This window comes from Apteryx mantelli, chromosome 6 (genome assembly GCF_036417845.1).
Source record: "Apteryx mantelli isolate bAptMan1 chromosome 6, bAptMan1.hap1, whole genome shotgun sequence".
Taxonomy (NCBI): domain Eukaryota; kingdom Metazoa; phylum Chordata; class Aves; order Apterygiformes; family Apterygidae; genus Apteryx; species Apteryx mantelli.
This window is the reverse complement of record NC_089983.1, coordinates 47,448,797-47,467,384: the sequence shown is the minus strand read 5'-3', so window position 1 is coordinate 47,467,384 and position 18,588 is coordinate 47,448,797. Positions and strand designations below refer to the sequence as shown.

At 38.8% G+C, this 18,588-nt stretch overlaps 1 long non-coding RNA gene across 1 annotated transcript in view; it reads left to right on the top strand.

Moving 5' to 3' along the window:
• The first annotated feature begins 951 nt into the window (after nt 1–951).
• The window catches only part of LOC106487034 (uncharacterized), a 204,872-nt gene continuing 187,235 nt past the window's right edge, over nt 952–18,588 (top strand). Inside the window, exons 1-2 of the long non-coding RNA XR_001293001.2 lie at nt 952–1,017; nt 2,538–2,593. This is a non-coding gene — a long non-coding RNA (uncharacterized lncRNA). The remainder of the gene's footprint in view (nt 1,018–2,537; nt 2,594–18,588) is intronic.

Sequence of the window (18,588 nt, the reverse complement as noted above, 5' to 3'; positions counted from 1 at the left end):
TAGTGATCTAGATGTTGTAGCGGTGGCTCTGTGTAAGACCTTTGTGTTCATCCCTAGAGTATGTATGAAAAGCTGGCAGCTCCTAGAAGCTCAAATCATACTAACCTAGTTTTGCCTGGTCTCTGTCTAGTGCTTTATTGACATCGGTACTCAGTACAGACTTCATAAATGTCCTTATTGTTGCAAATCAGTGGTTTGCTGCTCAGCTCAGATATTGCCCATTGGCTCTTCTGAAAAATTTCTCTGAGCTTGTGCTGTTTCTTCACACTGTACACTCTTTATGTCTGTATAAAACACCTTGCAAAGCAGTGTAATCCATTTAAAATCTTGCACATTCTTCCAGATGTTGGGCTTTTTCTTGACATACCCTGTTTGTCACAGCATGTGTGTTTGCGTGCTATTTTCTGCAGGTCTCTCACTTTAAGCAAAGCAGCATTTTTCCCTCAGACCTCTGTGTTGAATTGTGTCTTTCCAAATCTCTCCGCAGCGTCATAGGGCTATTCATCCTCCCTAAGTTTCACCCTGGGCTTGGTGCTTCCTTTGCAAATTCAGTTGCTTTGCAGGGATTAATTCTGGATCAGTCTGTTGCATCCATCTGAATGCTTGTCTCAGAGCACAACCATAATTTCCTCAGTAGAAAAGGCTTAGTGAGAACCTCAGGACGGGAGGGTTGGCTCTGCAGTCTTGGAACAGTCGCAGCTCTGCTGTGATTCTATGTTACTTTATCCCTTCTGCTTTTTGAAATATCGGTCTTTCCTTTTCATAACATTTCTTAAATATCTTTTCAGAGTTAGCTTTTTCTGTCCAACTATTAAAAACATCCACAACTTCAGAATCAGCTCTTGTCAGGAGGAAAAAAAAAAATTCCTAGGTTTGTTTTTTGCTGGCTCTCTTTGCTTGTAGAGAGATTGAAACACTGCTTAAATCTTTTCCAGCTGTCCTCCACGGATTCAGAGCCCAAACTCGGGGGCTCTAAAGTGCTCCGTTCTTCCCCCCGGCGTTTCCCTGCCCTTTGCGGTGAGTAATCACCTGGACCGGCACCCCGGGAGCTCCCCGTTGCACCTGGGGTGGGGGCTCCCGTGACCGGCCTTGGCATGACAAGCTGATACAAGCCAGGCTCTCAGAGTTGCAATTTCTCACATACTGCTTTGGTATCCTTTTTAGCAAATTAGCATAGCAAAGGCATAAGATGGCAAAGGACTGGGCAATGGTAACTAGAGGAGCGTGTGGTTAAATAGACGGGCTATGGGGAATCCGCAGATTTGATTTTGTTCTAATTATCTTTAAAGACATATTGCAGGATTTCTTCTTTTTTCTTTACATATTTAGAAACCCTACCGGAAAGGGATATTCAATATTTTAATATTTAAAGAATAAATGAGTTTTAATAGATCTTTGTAACCAGAATTTCATTTATTCTGTAGTGATTTTATCTTTTTTGTTTTTTCTTTTCCTCTCTGGCAGGGGTTTTATTGTCTTTACTAACAAGGCATATTGGTGCATAGGTCTCGCTTACATTTGAGGCTCTTCGCATTGCCTTCCTAATCAATCAGAAGAGTATTTTTAAAAGTGCCATAGATTGCATGTGAGCAGTTAATAAGAGCTCTCTTCTGGAAGGATTAGGACCCCTAGAGCCAGGCTTTTCAGTAGGTTTGGTCTGTGACTTGTGGCTTGCGCTCTAACCAGTGCTGGAGTTGTCAGTCTAGGTATCTTTTACTAGATGTCCAACCTATTGCAGGATAAGAACATCCAAACAAGCTGCCATATGGATAGAAGAGTATCATTTCAAGTTCATGTTTTTACTGTTTGTCATAGAAATTCAGTTTTTAGATAATCCCTTAGTGAAATAATTCCTAATTATGTATATGGAAAAACATTTATAAAGGCATTTTTAACTTTCTGGGTAGAGGTCCTTTATCTGTGTTTTACAGTACAGTGGAAAGTAATTAATTCATACCAAGATATATAACATATGGATAATTTTTATGGATTTATGGCACGTTTTAGGGGATGTGAAAATACTGCAATTATTTTAAAAATAATGCTATACAAATTTGGGCTTGGTTTGCAGATTTATGACAGAATTATATTTTCCACAGCCAACTGCAAAACATGGAGTAGATAAAATCTTTTCTTCTTTTTATCCAGTCTAACTCTTCTCCTTTTCTATACCATCTCTGTTTTAGAGTGTAAAGTAACTGCAAGTAAATAATTCCAGATCTGGCTTATTTCTAAATTGGAAATTTGGTGAAAAGTATTAACCCTCTGAAAATAGTTTGCATTTAATTTGTAAAAAAAGAAAAAACACAGAGCACACAAAGTGTCAGTAGAATTTACAGTAATAAGGCTACCTTTTAGCACACTTTCAGAAGTAATTGTAGTTGATATTTAACTGTACATTTCTCTGAAAAAATGAGAGGTGGGCCCAGCTCAATTATTGGCTTGAACCTCTGAAGCTTTGAGGAAGTTCAGATCTGCATATAAAAGTATTCTAACTCAGGAGAATATTTAATCTGTTGCTTATTTTTACTTTCTAGGACTACGAACTAACATTGACACAAGGACTTCTCTAGTGACAGTGCATTGCACACTTGTAAGTCTTCCTCAAGGAACAAGGCATGTTTCATGAACGTTCAACAGCTAGAAAGCTATTTGTTATCATAATGTTAAAAGGTATTTCTGCTGTAATTACTAGAATATGAACTGAAACTCTTGTCTAAATTTTAGGAATTGACTGGGTCATGTAATTTTTGAAAAATCACACCATCATCACTCATTAACAGGCTTATATGAATTTAAGTCTTCAAGATTTATTTTCTCCTTCTTTGAAGGAAAGTAACTTTACTGACATATTAATGACCTAACTGTGAATAGAATATCCCATTTTGTTTGAAGGATAGTTCCCCTGATCCATTAAATAAATACTACATGTGGAAAAAAAGGAGGTAGACTGATATGCAAGAACTGCAATCACTGAGTGCAGATTTATGGTGTAAGGGAGTAAAGGGAAGTGATATGACTGTGAAAAGATAAATGAAATTATGCTTATAGGCACTAAATCCTCCCGTATTGAAAAACATTGACGATTTGTGTTTAAAACATACAGTATTTAGAGTAAATGGCCTTTCATCAATAAATCTGCAGTTTCCAAGGCTGACACCAAAATGTACCATTTCTGTCAAGTTCTGGACTGAGAAATTTGTTGTCTTCTAATTCGATTTGAAAACTGTGAGCTTTACTGCGTTACTCAGTGTCTTGCATCTACTGTGCCTTGGCTGGTGGCCCCGTACTCGAGGTGGTGGTTTTACGCTTGCTCCTCATAGCTAACGTGGTGTCGTGAGCGGAGCCTGATGAACTTGGAGGAACCTGTGCACCCGTTTGAGATGCAGCTTTGGTGAACAGCTTGGCACAGTCCTAATTTAACAGACTCTGAGGCTTATGTGCTGATGATTTCTGCTGGTAGAGTGTTGTAATTGGATTATTGAAGTATTAGGTAAATTCAGTCGGATTTACTCCTTGAAGTGGAAATACAAAAAATGCTGGTATGATATTACTGCTTCGTCATACCTATTAACAACATATTCCAGTGCTGTAGCAACAACAGATTTGCTTTCAACTATTTAGACTTTCCAATGTATAACTTTATATTATTTGAGTGGGTAACTTAACAGAAGCCTGTGACCTCTCTAAACCCTGCTGGTTCACCTTTTGAAGAGTACAGACTTTCTTACCTATAGCTGACAATGAAATTTCCCTGAAAATGATATGACATTGCGTGTTGTATTGCGTGCGTTTGTTATTAAAGCAGAAGCATATGGGAGCTAATCCTGGGCAGGTGTCAATAAAATGATAGAATTCAGTACAAATTAAAGATATATAAAATTCTGAGTGCCCTTGTGATTACAATTCCTAATTGTCTAGGTAAAAGAAAAACAAACAAACAAACAGAAGCTTTCCTGCCCTTATATATTATAAAATGACTTTGCATATGTACTGGATGCAAACAAGCATATCTATATATCTATCTGTATGATAATCCTCATTTCAAAATGAGCAGCCTGTGGCCTGGAGAGATGATATTTGGCCACTTTCACGCAGCAAGTGGCAGCTATATCTACTCTGTGTTTTGAACTATACAGTGTTTTAAAGGTAACATTTTCAAGTTACTGAATTTCTGAGACTTAAGGATTGTTAACTGATTTCGAAAAATTTACTTTGGGGCCCAACTTCGATTAAAAATGTTCAACTTGGGTCTGCTTTTAAATCAAAATATGTTTTTATCTAATCTGTGTCATTCAGGTTTAAATGAAGTACAATGGCATGAGCTGTGACTGGAATGTCATCTTCAGTTTTCAGTGCCCTCACTTCTGCTGCTTAAGTCTGTATTTCCCGGTTTTCTTAGGGATTCCTCTACCTTTTTCTTTATGTCAATATTAAATGATTCATTCATAAATCTATATAGTTCAGATAGCTAGGAGGCAAATCTTGATATTGTTCAAGCAGATCATGAGAGCGCTATCTATCAGAGATGCATCGATACAGCAGTAATTCCAAAAACCTAAAGGCAATTTAGATCCAGATGCAAACTGTTCAGGTCTTTTTGTATAAAATGCAGCCTGGGACAAAACATCCCATGTGTTCAAAGGTGTTCAAAATCCTGATGATGATTGATTGTATCAAGGGCTGTAATCTGTTTCCCAGGGGATTGAAAATGAATGTAACCTGATTGTTAAACAAGCTCCCTCACCTAATAAACATGCTTTATGTGATGTTGAAAAGTTCAGTAAGGACGTTTCAGAGGCCAGTCAGATTCTTTCATGGAGACGTTTGGTCTGGAGATTTGAACCCAGGCATCCCATTTCTCAGGAAGTGCCCTAACCTTTGGGATCCTGGATATGAAGGGTTAGGAGGCTATATTTTTCCAGAGGTCTGATCTGATAGCTCTGTAACATGACTGTGTTTTGGATCAGAGCGTATTCTTGCCTACTATGAAAATCTCATTAGGATTTAGGCATTTTTTAATCTAATAGAATCAAAATTTGTTGTTCATAACCAATGGCTTCAGTGAAGATAGGACAGGCATGTTACAGATGTAAAGTCGGACCCCTTATGAGACAGAAGAATGGGCACATGGATTTCATTTTCTGCAATAAAGTGCCTGCTCCTTTGCATTCTCTTCTGTGATCCCCTTTCTAGATTTAATGAAATTTATCTTGTACTGATTTTAAAAATTTGTACTGATTTTATTGAGAAGGCATTTATACTATGAAATGATTAACTCTCTGATCTATGCTTCTTCTGGTTAATAAATTTCTGGAGGTGATGAGACTGGTTTTGACCTAATAGTAGAGCTGGAGATATGCATATAAAAGAGAGTTCAGAAATACAGTTTTCAGCTGTCACATTTGTGTAGGTGTGATACCTTTATTTATCAAGTATTCACATAGCAATGACAATGTGACCCTATACTCTTGTAATTTTCTTGTTTTGGGATTATTTGCGTCATTTGCTCATCTACCACCTGGCAGGCATTTTGCATAGCAGGAGCAGATCATGTGTCCATGCACAAAGCAGCAAACATGAATAATCATGGGGTGCTATTCTGCAGCTTCTATGCCTGCTAGAGAAACGCCTACAAAGCAGTAGAGGTTTAAGATAGTTCTAGATTGCTTTTGAAGAAAGAAATGGAAACTCTTATTATATATAGTTGTTGGTATTAATTGATATTATTATTGCTAATTATATAGCTGCTCTAATAGCCGTTACCGGATAGTTTAACAACAGATATCTTAGAACTACTTGATTAGTTTTACAATTGTATTTGGTTGTATTATGTTCATTTAAAGACATTAGTTATCTCAGAGCTTAGTCTTTAACATCAGTTTCTATATATTTGCTATACTTGGTTGTTAGGGAAAAGCTGAAGATGTGATTTGCGGTAGGTTGAGTGTGTACGTGATGTAGTAGGAACTGTGGGCCCAAAACGCTCTCCAGAAGGCAGGTGAGTTCTTTCTCTTTTTGACTTTTTTGTCTAATGCTGCATGACAAGGCAAGTATGATGTGGCCGGTAGCAGCAGGGAGGAAATCTCCGGGAACGCAGAACTCTGAGAGGTTAAGCATCTTTTCCCTTTTACGACCTGTTAATCGTAACCCGTTTTGTTTGTCACATTTTTTTGTCACTGTGTAATGCAATTGCTTTATAAAATCCTAAAATCACAACCCTGAGAGGGCAAGGCTGACCCATGTCTCAGCTGTAACCAGAGGAGTGGAGAGTACCGTGGACAGCCTAGTAACCCTAGCACTTGCTGAGCTTCGGTGACTGTGTAAGGCAGCCAATCCTGGCAATATGTACACGTCTGCGCAAAGCGCGCTTTGGCCTTGCTTACCAGATCTGTGCCCTCAGAAGAGTTGGATGTTTCTATCCTCACTTTCTGGACCTTCTTTTGCATGAGTTTGAAGACAGGAACTGAACCTTTCAGCATAGGCCAGGTGAGGACATGCACGGAAATGGAATTATAATATGAGGTTCATCTCACTTAACTTCAGCCATCTAGAAATTAGTTCTCAGAGTTAATCATTGAGTTATCCAGGCTGATTTCACAGTCAACAGAGAAAGAGAGAGCACTTCTGAAAGTGGTTTATTCTGTGCTATGACTGGTGGGAATTTGGGTGATGCTTTTGTTCTTTCTCTCTTCTCTCTGTCAAGGGAAGATAGCTCAAGAGCTAGTCTAGATCAGGAGCCTAATGTTTACAAGGCTGAAAATAGGTGAAATGAGTCTTGTCCTAGACAGTCAGTGTTTAACACACTGAGACAACCATAGGGCCAGATAGCAGCTGATCTAGCTGGATCATAATTTGACCTGTGGATGGACACCTTCCATACAATCCCGGTTTCAGAGAGCGTCTGCTTTACGAGATGTAGCCTGCAGAGTTTTTGTGCTATAGGTCACAGGTCTGCAAATGCAGTAGCTAAGGTTGCAAACTCCTTTAATGAGATGTTTGCATTACAAATTCAGGTATGCTGGCAGCCCCGTAACTTTCATGCACAGGGAGGTCAGGATGTAAAGTGAAAAACAGACAGAAAACAGACTAAAAAAAGTATGATTTAATCTGCTAAAGAAAATGCTGTGGGACCAGTTTCATGGGTTTTGACCAGTGGCTCTGGCAAGGCTGCAGCTCTGCTCTGCTGTGGGCTTGTAGTTTCCTGACAACCCCTGGCTCTTGTGCGGGCTCTCCGAGGCTGTTGATGGCTTGATCAAAGCTGAGACGTCCTCAGCCTTTTGCGCCGTAGAAGTGCAGAATGAGAGCCCTTACCAGCTGGAGCTGCAAACGAGCACGCAGCCAAAAAGATCCTTTGCTGCACCTTGTGGGGTGCTCCTGACTTCCTGCAGAAATTTAATTGACTTTGGAATAGCCTTTTCATCTAATATCCATCTGTTTTTCCATCTATTTTTTTTAAATCCATCCTCGTTAAAACTCTTCCTTGAAAAAAAATGATTCGCAACAATTTTTTGTTTCTAATAATTTCACATTGTTAATCACTTAAGTTGCACACTCATACTTGCACATACGCACAGTCTGGTCTACATTATGGACTAATGGTCTGCATATATATATTTCTTTTTTTTCAAATTAAGCATGTACTAAAAAAAGCCTCACTGTTTTTAATGCAGACCATTAAAAAAAAAAACAAAAAAAAAACAAGCAGTCTTTGGAGAAAACTTTCAATGCCTTATTTTAGCCTGGGGCTGGTTTTCACAGCTAAGTTACAACTACAACACTGGCTTAGAATGGAAATGCTGGAAGAATTTTAACTCCAGCAGAGTTAGTGGGCATCACTATGATGCCATAAATATGGTGTAGACACACAAAATTTAAATTAAAAATATTCTTCAAAATATCTTCATTGTACTTTATAGTTAACTGTAATTGCCATATTATTGAAAACCCAAAGCATTCTTAGACATAGGAATGTGGAAAAACAAAAGAAAGCAAAATTTTATGAGACCGTTTCTGTACACCTGTCCCCTTCATTTGAATAAATCCAACACTAGATTTAAGAGCTTGAAAATGAGGAGTTATGAAGCATGCAGCTATAACTCAGATTGGCTATTAAAATATTAGAGGCTTTTAAAAAATTGATAAGACATCAGAATCAGACAAAATACATCCAAGCTAGCCAAAGGAAGTAAGAAGGGAAACTGGAGACTCTTTATTAGAAATTTCAGATCCTTGAAGACTGGCAAAATCTAATAGAGAAGCATTATTTAAAAATGGTCCAGGGACATATGAGGAAAGAACATAGCTTCTAGCTTAAACTGTGGAGAATGTCCTGGATAATATTTTAAGGAATCAAATGAAAGGTACACTGGGACAAGTACTGCCTGATTAGAGAAAGCAAATTTAATTTTCAGGGTGGGGGAAGTCCTCATGTCTGACAGATGTACTGGAATCTTTTATCATTATTATTTCTGCCAGGATAGACAAGGCAATGCAATAGACATCCTGCACTTACATTTTCAGACATCCTTTGACAGGGTTTCCTAGAAGAGGTTAATGCTAAGATGTAGAGCCACAGAATAAGTGGAAAGTTAGGTTTAATGGATTTAAAATTGGCTAAAAAAACATAAAACAAAGTGTAGCACACTAGCAATCAATAAACCCTTTACCAACCAGAAAGGTTAGTGGTGGGATATATTAGAAATTATCCTAGGTCCGCAGATGTTTATATAAAAAATTATAGGTTACTACATATTACTGAAAGCAAGTTTTCAAATTTTGTTAATGGCATTCAGTTGCATGGAAATTCAACTGATGAGAAGCAGTGACATAAAAACACTATAGAAATTAGATTCTTTTGCTATCGGTGTAAAAAATTACATGACAAAGAGTGTTCTGTGCATGTAGAAAGTGGCACGATGAATCATGGTGCAAAAATTACACAGGAGAGAGAATAGATCTTGGTAAGAATTTTGTACTGAATCTCCTAAGATGATCAAACAATTGTACTACGCAAGTCCAGAAAATTTTCACTGAGCAAAGAACTTTCCAGTCGAACAGAATCATAATCGATCAGGTAGAAAGCAAATGATTAGTCAGATGAAACTCCAAATTTAGAGAAATACGATATCAGGAATTGAAAGGGACTTTTTTTGCAAAAAGGGAAAAAGATTAATAATAGAAAAAAGAATAATATTTGTAGATGAGTCCAAACTGTCTTTTTTTTTTGATCCAAGTGAAATATTTTGATTAGTTTTGAGTTACCTAACCTTTTAAAAACTTCTGGTTTACTCTGGCTAAATTTTTAAAAATTTCATTTAAAAAACAAAAATTGAGAAGTTTCATTTTGAAAATATCAAAGCAAAACGTGGGCGTTTCTGAACTACATTTCATTTCAAACACTTAAATATTGGGAGAATCTTGTAGTGTATCTCTTTATTGTGGTTCGTTTTATCAGATGAGATCTGAGCTCATGATTAATTTATTTCCCAGAATTATTTTTTTTGCCAAAGGTGGTAGTAATTAAAATCAATAAAAACTTCATCCACTTCCCCGAGGAAAAAAATATTTAGCTGATAGACCAATGCAAGGGAACCTGTTTGTAAGCAAGTTTGTATTGCAAGGTATTTTACAGACTGTGATTTGAGATAAATTACACCCTTTCCCCGGTCTTAATACACCAACTGAACCATTTCATGGCTGCTGGGTTCCTTGTGCAGGGACAACCTTCCGTTCCACTTTTGCACACCTACGTGTGAGAAAAGTTGTAATAAAAAAGGTGTATCTGAAAGAAATACTGAAGGAAAAAAATCCATTTCATCAGCATACTGGGACAGTGCTAGCTGTAGTTATTGATAACCCGCAGAGGGAAGAGGAGAGAAAGCACGCCAGTGCACACAAGCACACAAGAGCAAAGTTTTTTGCTCTTTTTTTTTAAACTTTTTTTTTTGTAATGGATATATCCTGCCAAATGTTCCTCTGAAAATGATAACAAAAGTTCCATTCCTGGAACAAATTGTTTCTACAAATCATGATCCCAGAAATACAAACATGGATAAATGGTCCCATTTTAACGTTGAATGCAGTATAACTTACTGCAAGCAATCTGACAGTCTGCCAGCTTGCCTTCAGCAATGGCAGAGCACCAAAACTAAGACATCCAGAGGAGAAAAGCATAACATTTTAGAAATAATTTCTCAACTGAAAAGGTAAGAGTGAAAAAACCAGATAAATGCAGCAGAAATAGGAGATCTGACAAACAGCTAAGAGACCTACAGTGGCTTCTGCAAGAAGGAGCAAAATCCACGCTTTAGAAGTCTCCGGCAGAGCCCTTGGTGGAGGAGCAGGCAGTGCAGCTGGCGACCGAGCGCGGCACTGCCACACGGGTCGAGGAGGCAAGAGCTGCAGGATCGGCGGCAATGTCCCCTAGATCGCGATCCATGGGAGCTACTAGATAGTACATTTAAAATAGAAGCATAGCTCCTGTGAAAAGTTTGGGCCAGTAACAAACCAGCTTTCATCCTTGGGAATCTGTGGCTAAGCTGGAGCTGTATGTAAACTTTTACCAAGTATTTCCATCATGACTTGGTAGTGTGCTGGGAGATCGTCTCGGCTCAAGGGGACTTTTGAAAGGATACAGCTGCAAGTCGCAGGATACCATGGAGCAGTGGCTCCTCAGCAAAAGCCGAGCAGACTCACAAGCGTCAAAGGTTAAAAACTAAACAGAACAGGGAGCTTGACTCCTGCTTATCAAACAGAAATACACTTCTCAGAGTAACTAAGAGAGTAAGAATATGGCCTTGGTGCCAAGCTCCCAGTGAGACTGTTCTCAGCTGCCCTATGCATCAGCAGCAGTGAAACAGCAGCGTCAGGAACTGGCCCAAGTTGAGCAACATCATACATGAAAGTGGATATTCCTTATTGCCCTTGAACTTGTTATTATCTCACATACTTTTAACTCCCTAACCTTGGGATTATGGTGCTCTTGTCAGGTCCTAGTCTGTCTCCTGATCTGGAGGACTGTAGGGGTGGTTAGACCCTGGAGGGCTGTAGCTGCACTGTCAGCTCTTGCAGAGATTGCAGTTGGTTGTGGGCAAAGGGCAGAGTAGGAGACTCTGCACCGGTTCTGAGCGACCAGGCTAGGGAGCAGTTCTCTTAGGGGTGGCTCTGCTCTTCCTAGGGCTCCTCTGTGCTCTTTTAAAGGCATTCCCTGTTCTGCATGTAGATCTGTGCCAGACCTTTAGCACTTCATTAATACTGGCCTCTGAAGTCATTCCAGACTGAGGTATAGTTTATGAATGGAGGCCAAAGACACAGCATTTGCGAACATCACAGAACTGGCTAAAGGATGGCAATTCAGTTCCACAACTTGCAAGGGTCTGAACTTGGTTTTCATTCGTGCATTTTTATCGCATTCATGCAATAAAAATTCTCTTGCTGGTTTCGGGGACATAGAATTATTCTGAAATACTTACTTGTGGCCTGAGAAGGACTTTCTCTCTCTATCCCTTCATCTCTCTATTCCTTCCTCTTTCTCTCAAAATTCCAGCTAGAGCTGAGACACTGTTCTGTTAAAACTTAAAGCAAGATCAATACATTTTATGCAGTCCTTTGGTGTTGACAGAACAGCATGTTCCTATGAAAAAAAGTGTTTGACAAAATTTTCTGACTTGCCTGAATCACAATAATCACATAGATAAAGCTGCAGTCCGTACACTGTAAATGTAGTTTACCCTCTTATTTATTCAGAATAGGAAAGGAAAAAAAGCACTGAGAATCTATTTGTTCTTTTCACAAACTCTCCTCAGGAGTACAACCCTGTTACATCACAATTCAAGTGCACAAATAATAATATTAGTCAGAATATTCACTCCCAAAGCAATTTTAACACCATTCAAAATATAATCCTTCCGTGCAATATACCTCATTTAACATCCATTAATGCATTTTCCATCTCAAATTCAGTGTACCTAGTAATGATTTATTTTTATCCGTTGTTTGAACTGATTTCGTGTTACCAACAGACCTGTACTAATCATGTGGAGTGCAATATGCAGAGTGTGCTTGCCAGATATTTTTTAAGTTTAGGCACTGCACAATTTACAAAACTGAAAGAACAGAAATTATAAATGTTCTCTTCACTTGCAAGATAATGAGCTAAGGAAAAAACCCTTGACCAATTTTGCATTTGAAAAAAGAGTTCATTTCTTATATCTAAACTAATCCAGTCCCTTAATTATACCACAGTAGTTTGATTACAGGCAACACTACACAAAATCTATACGTCTTGTTTGGCAATGCATCAAGCCAAGGCACGTTGTCAACACAACGTTAACCATTTTGCCCTTCCTGTGAGCCTGATCGTACCAGGCACCTTTAGCTCCCACTGGGCCAGATCGTAAGATCCGTGCTCTATCCGCACCAAGGGAAACTCCCCTCGACTCCAGCGCACGGTTTGCTTGTGCAGAGACTGCAGGAGTTGGTACCTGGGGGTTAAACAGCAATATGTAAACAGACAAAGAGTCAAAATCTTGCGAGTTAGCTATTCATTATGAAATATTCACACAGCTTGACTGAGTGGGCCTCGCAGCAGACTGGTGATGTTCTAGTCGCTTTATAAATAGGGACACTGAAGTGCAGTGTACTTATAACTTCCTCTCAGAGATGCACAAGTGATGTACAGAACAGATGATAAAACTCCAGACTCCTGTTTCTCTGCTATAATTTCTCATCTAAACTCCTAATTACACAGCACTTCACATTCTGAGATATATAAATATATATTTTAAGATGTACACTGCGCTAATGGTATGCATGGGGAAACGGGAACATTCTTTGGCATGACTGCTCAATATCAGAAGCGAAAAGCCTCTCTCCAAACTCCATTTCAGAGAAGTGAGAACCCCCAAACTACTAAGAAAAGTTGAGATACTTGGCAGCGTCCACGTGCCTGTTGCAGCATAGCCAGCTTTCAGTATTTTTCTAGGCCCCGTGTTGCATCTGCCTGTGTCTACGTTAGTAAGTAATGCAGGGCAGTAGGAGCCGGTATGTAGAGTGCTGCTGCCGAAGCCTGGTGTCCCCGCTGTAAATGTTTCACATGTTTTCACTCAGGATGGTCCTGTGGACTTACTAGCAGTTGGCCCACATTAGATGTGTCCCAGGGGTGCATCTTCTGGTTTGTTTTTTTTTCAAAAAGAGTTTTTTTTCCAAAAGGTTTTGTTCAAAAAGTGTCCAGGTTGTTTATCAAAGCTCTAGCTTTGATACTGTTCTGTAATGCAAATCAAGATGTAATCAGTGGGGACAACCGAGAAGTTCAGATCAGGAGTGTGTTTTTGACTTAAAACGCTAATAGACATGTACCTTTTCTATCCTAAGAATATACATTCCTATTAAACTGCACCAAATAATGAAGAAAGATCTACTGAAATATTTTCATCTGTCATTGGCTATTAAATCCTCCTAGAGGACTTTTATATGTGTTAACTATATTATAGTATTAGTTTCTGCAATATATTATTGTAGTGTTAATGGTTAAACTGAAATTATAAAACTGAATGTTTTTCATAACACTTAAAAGGCCTCTTTTTCATTGTTAGATCCCCAAACTTTTTACAGGTACTATGATGGGTGCCATCTGTATGAGGAGCTGATATCCTTTCCCTTCAGAGATTGATAGGTACTACCATATGGTAGATAGGATGCTCAACTTTGCAACACTGAAGGCTTTTCTGGCAACTTTCCAGAAGCTTGAGGGCCACACCTGATTTGCATATGCATTTACATACAATTTTTATATTAAATAAATGCACACAATTACGGTGGTTCGTCGAACTTGCATTGCTTCTTCCTTGATAGATGTACAGGCATTATTTGTTGTTTGAGTGGCTCAGCAATAAAAAAACTGTAGTTGAAATCACCCCGCAATTATTATTATTTATTGGCACTATTGCTGTGCTCAGAGCTCTACAGAGGAAAGCACGGTCCCCAGCTTGGAAAGCTTCTCTAATTAGTCAGAGAAAAAAGTTCAGAGACATACATTATACCAGGTGATTGAAAGATGTTGTTTCGAACTTCCATGGTGGTTGTTTGTTTTTTTTGTTTGTTTGTTTTTTACAAAAAATGCATCTTTTGAAGTTTTTTTTTTTTTACAAACATGCTGAAGTATGCGTGTACATGACAGAAAAAACAGGCGTTAGCACAAATGGGTGGCCACCCTATCTGCAGACTGTGTATATTTGAGCAAACTATTAGTCAAAAGGACTGTCTCTAAGGCCGAGAGTTTTCTTGGCTTGCCCTGCTGCTGTGGCTTAGTGCACTGTTTTGCCGTTTAACTCATCCTTCCCCTGGAGTTGTGCAAGGCTTTGGGGGATCTTACAGTAGCTCCCCTTTCAACATGAGCTGCTGAAAATCAGCAATAGGAATAGATCCTGCCTTTAATTTTTCAGGTTTGCCCAATATATCTTGCTTTCCGGCTCAGGTCTTCTTGGCTAGATCAGGTTCCTTTTGTAGGGGACAGGCTACTGTTTACAGTAATGTCCTTCTGGCGCGAGAGTATTTAATACTAATATAATACTGAAAATTAAATCACCTAAAGGGTGAGAACCAACAGTTTTAAGTAGAAGAAAATCAATAGTAGGAACTGCTGAGAGAAGGGCTGGGTCTTTCAACTTACCATTGCTGAAGATATGACTATTCATTCAAGGAACTCTGTGTCTCAAAGCCAAAGGGAATATAGGTTTATCGATACTATATTTGACCATTGAAATTCATCAGCAAATGACGGTATTGATCCTTGTTTATACTTGAATGTATAGTCTCATTTGAAGTCAATGTTATCAAGTCTAAGATAATGCTGAAGGACCTGATTTTGCAAGTGCTAGAGTGTGTATCTTGTGAGCAGCAAACTTGCAGCAGTCTCTTGGATAGCTGTGTGTGACTATCAGACTTCCTCCTGGAAGGACACAGATATTTAAATGGTTTTGTTATCTACTGAAAAAAAATATAGGACATTATGGGAATCTCATATCCTCATAAACAGTCCTTCAGGGAAAAATGTAAAGGTTGACATACTTAGAAGTGAGATTAAGAATGTAGACATAATATTCAAAGCAAAGCTGAATCACTTAGAAAATGTTGATGTGGTTCCAGGACACAGTAATTCCCAAATAAATGGTAAAGAAGGGCCTTTTAAAAATTTATTAAGGTACTGATGAAAATAAATGAGAGTGCAGTAGAAATTTTTGGAGCAATTTGGGAGCTGGACCATTTTGGGGATCTGATCAGAGGCTAGACTCAGAGTTACAGGCACAATCAAATCCCTTGAATTTTAAATGTGTAACCAAGAAAATTGGTGTGCTTAGAGATGGCCAGAGGAGAAGCTGAAGACAGGAGCAGCAAGAGATTTCAGTGTTTTGGACATCCTTCTAATTCTTTGGTATGAATAGCAATATGATTGATGCAGCAATAACTGCAGTGCTGGAGGGATTTGATACCCAGAGGGAATCAATTAACTGGATTTGGGATATTGGAGCATTGTGACCTTTGCCTTGATCATAATGTTGACAAGTAAGAGCAAATGGAAAAATGTAAGATGAGTCTTTTATGCTTCCAATTGACTGGAGATACTGAGAACAAGGTGGATATCTAGATTGGCTGATATTGTGTTGGTCCTAGAAGAAGACTGGAGAGCGGCAAGTGGGTTTTGCCCAGACCTGAAGCTATTGGGTGGCAGGGGAGAAAAAGCTTATTTAAAAGCAGCTCCTGCCTTCTTTGCGCTCTTCATGGCCAAATTACATCCATCTAACATCTTAATTATTGATTTAAGGGTGAATGATGCTGTGGTTTCCTCCAGAGTGACTCTGAGTCAGGATTTATTGGGAAAGTTTATCTTATTATCCAGTTGCGGTCTTATCCAGTGTCCTTTCAAGGAGATGTAAAGGGGAGCTGTCATCACTCTTCCATGAATCACCACTGAAGCAATGCCTTTGCCATTGCTGACCTGTGAACTGGGAAGACAACAGAGTCTTTCTGGGCTTTCATGGGGTGGGAGTCTCGCACGGAAAAATCAGATATATTAGGTACATTCTGCTGATGGGCTAATATATGGCTGAGCCAGCTCAGGGAGTCAGCTGCCTGGGGCAGTTGCCAGTGAGCAGGGCAGAGCTACGTTAGAGCCTGAGGAGGCTGGTGGCCAGAGCGGGAGGCAAGTCCAGGAATAGAGTCCTGCAGTATAACTGGTGGGCAGTTGCTTAGTGGAACCGGGAAGGGTCTTAAATCTTCAGAGCCCCAAGATGTGGTGAAGAAAAAGGCTTCAAATGTAGGCTGAATATCATGTGAATTGGTGAAAATAGTTCACACTGAATTTTTTTTTTTTATCCATTAAGACTTAATTGGATTTAAATAGATAACTGGTAAAGTCAGGATAATAAATCTGGACTCCTCAAAGATCTGCAGTCTGTCTTTCCTACTACTTTCTGATGTGATGAGTAGATTTGTTTTAAGTTTTGATATGTTTTCCCTGTATAAAAACAGTCTTATCTCTTTTTCTGTATAATCATGGCACCTAACACAGGCAGATATGCCTTTATGATTGCTTGTCCCTGCTGAACTAGGATTGTGTTGTCACGAGCCTTTTTCCTTTTCTAAGGCTAACTCCCAATTTGACACAGCCAGCCAGCTGTGGCCTTCATGTAACTATTTTCAATATGCATGCTATGCTCTGTCTTTCTGCTCATCTGCTGGTGAATATTCCTAGTTCTTACAGTGTATATCTTTATATGTCTTCCTTTTTTCCTAGTGCAATTCTGTAGCTGGGGAATGAAACAATAGGTTTCATAGAAACTTTCGGGGTGGCTGGAGATGAAGGATTTAGTTTATGCTAGTTGCACACAGAGGAACTCAGAAAGTGTAAGACATTGATCTGCATGACTAAATTCTCTAAAACAAGAAGTAAGGAAGAGAGCGCTCTATGAAAAGGGTTCAAATAAATCATCCATCAAAATTTACTTTATTTTCTGAATTGTTTAGCGTTTTGAACATTTCTTCGTTTCCTCTTTTCTCTGTTTCTCTTGACTTCATCATTCTGTTATCCTCTTTGTGCTCATAAAACTCTCCACAGTAACTTTTTCTGATGCCAGGGCAAAAGTCCTTTCATTATCCTTTTCCACTGAATTCACTCTGCACCCAGTTCTCCAGTTCTAAATTCAGCTCATTCCGGATACAGTTGGAAAGCCTCCCATGCAAGAAATCATTTAAGAGTATGGATGAATTAAAAAAAATGTTTTCTGGTAATTATAATTTCTGCTGATTATCATTTTAGAGTTTTTGTTGAGATTCACATGTGATTGTATTTGCTTTTTACCAACTAGTTCATCATGTACATCTTTAAACAAAGAACTAAGAAAAAAATGTGCTCTTAAAGTTATTTTACTTGTATTTCCTAGTAATTCATTCAAAGTGTTGTATTTAGTACTGTTGTGTATTGTAGAAGATTCCTAACTCCATGGAAAAACATTGGGTTTAATTTTAAATATTTAAATTTGCCTCCAAAAGTTGGCTGGAAATTCTAAATTTGAACAGCCAGACCTGTCAGCATAACTAGAACTGTGTTACTCGTTACTTACCCATTTCCCTCAAAATGCCCTGGTGCTTAAAGCTGCTCCATATTAATTTCAACTTAACATTGCTTCATGACACTTCAGAACACTAAATGTTTTGGTTTGACAATCTGAAGGCGTTTCTACTTTGACAGCCATCTCTTAAGGGTGGAACAAAAATACCTTGTGATATTGATCTAATTTTATTTTTGCTTTCTTCAGTAAGAATGAGCATAGTGGTTGTTTTGATTCCTTTCAACCTCTTTCCTTGCCAGTGTGTGCGCTGATAAGAGCTAAGAAAAGGACAGGAAACAGAGGAGTATTTTCCCTGACTTTTCTTCAGAAGACGGCTACTATAACTGCGAGGAATCCCGGTAACCTTGTTTGTTATATTAATTCATTTGGAACAATCATGCCACCTGCAGTCATGACTCTGCATGCTATACGGTGCTGAAGGCAGCCTGCTTCCCGGGGAGGATGGCTTCCAAACCAGCTAGAGTCGCGCTTAGAAATACCCCCTTCCCTAAATGCTTATGGGAGAAGTTACATAATCAAATAGAAACTTGAAAAACCCAATTCATGCAGGACAGTGCTGCATTCGCAGTATTATTTTTTGTGTTTGTGTTTTTCACCAGCTTTTTTTGTCAGCTGGGAATGAGATCCAAAGCACATGAGAGCTTGTACTTTGAAAATATTTTCTTAGATGACAAGAATGCTCTGAGAAATTCAGATATCGCAGTGTTTGGGCCTTGGAAACGGGCATGAAAAAGACTGCAACAAAAACTCGAGGTATATGGCTTTATTTGGTTTCAGCTAAGCTTGAGTTCCTGGGAATTACATTGCACAGATAGAGTAAAGGTATAAAACAATTACAAAATAACCAATAAAACAGAAAGCTCTTTTGAGCAGTGACAGCATTCAATAATTGTGTCAATGCTGCTTTAAAAGTTTCAGTTTCTACAGCATCTCCAGTCCCAAAGTGTCTCATCTGCTT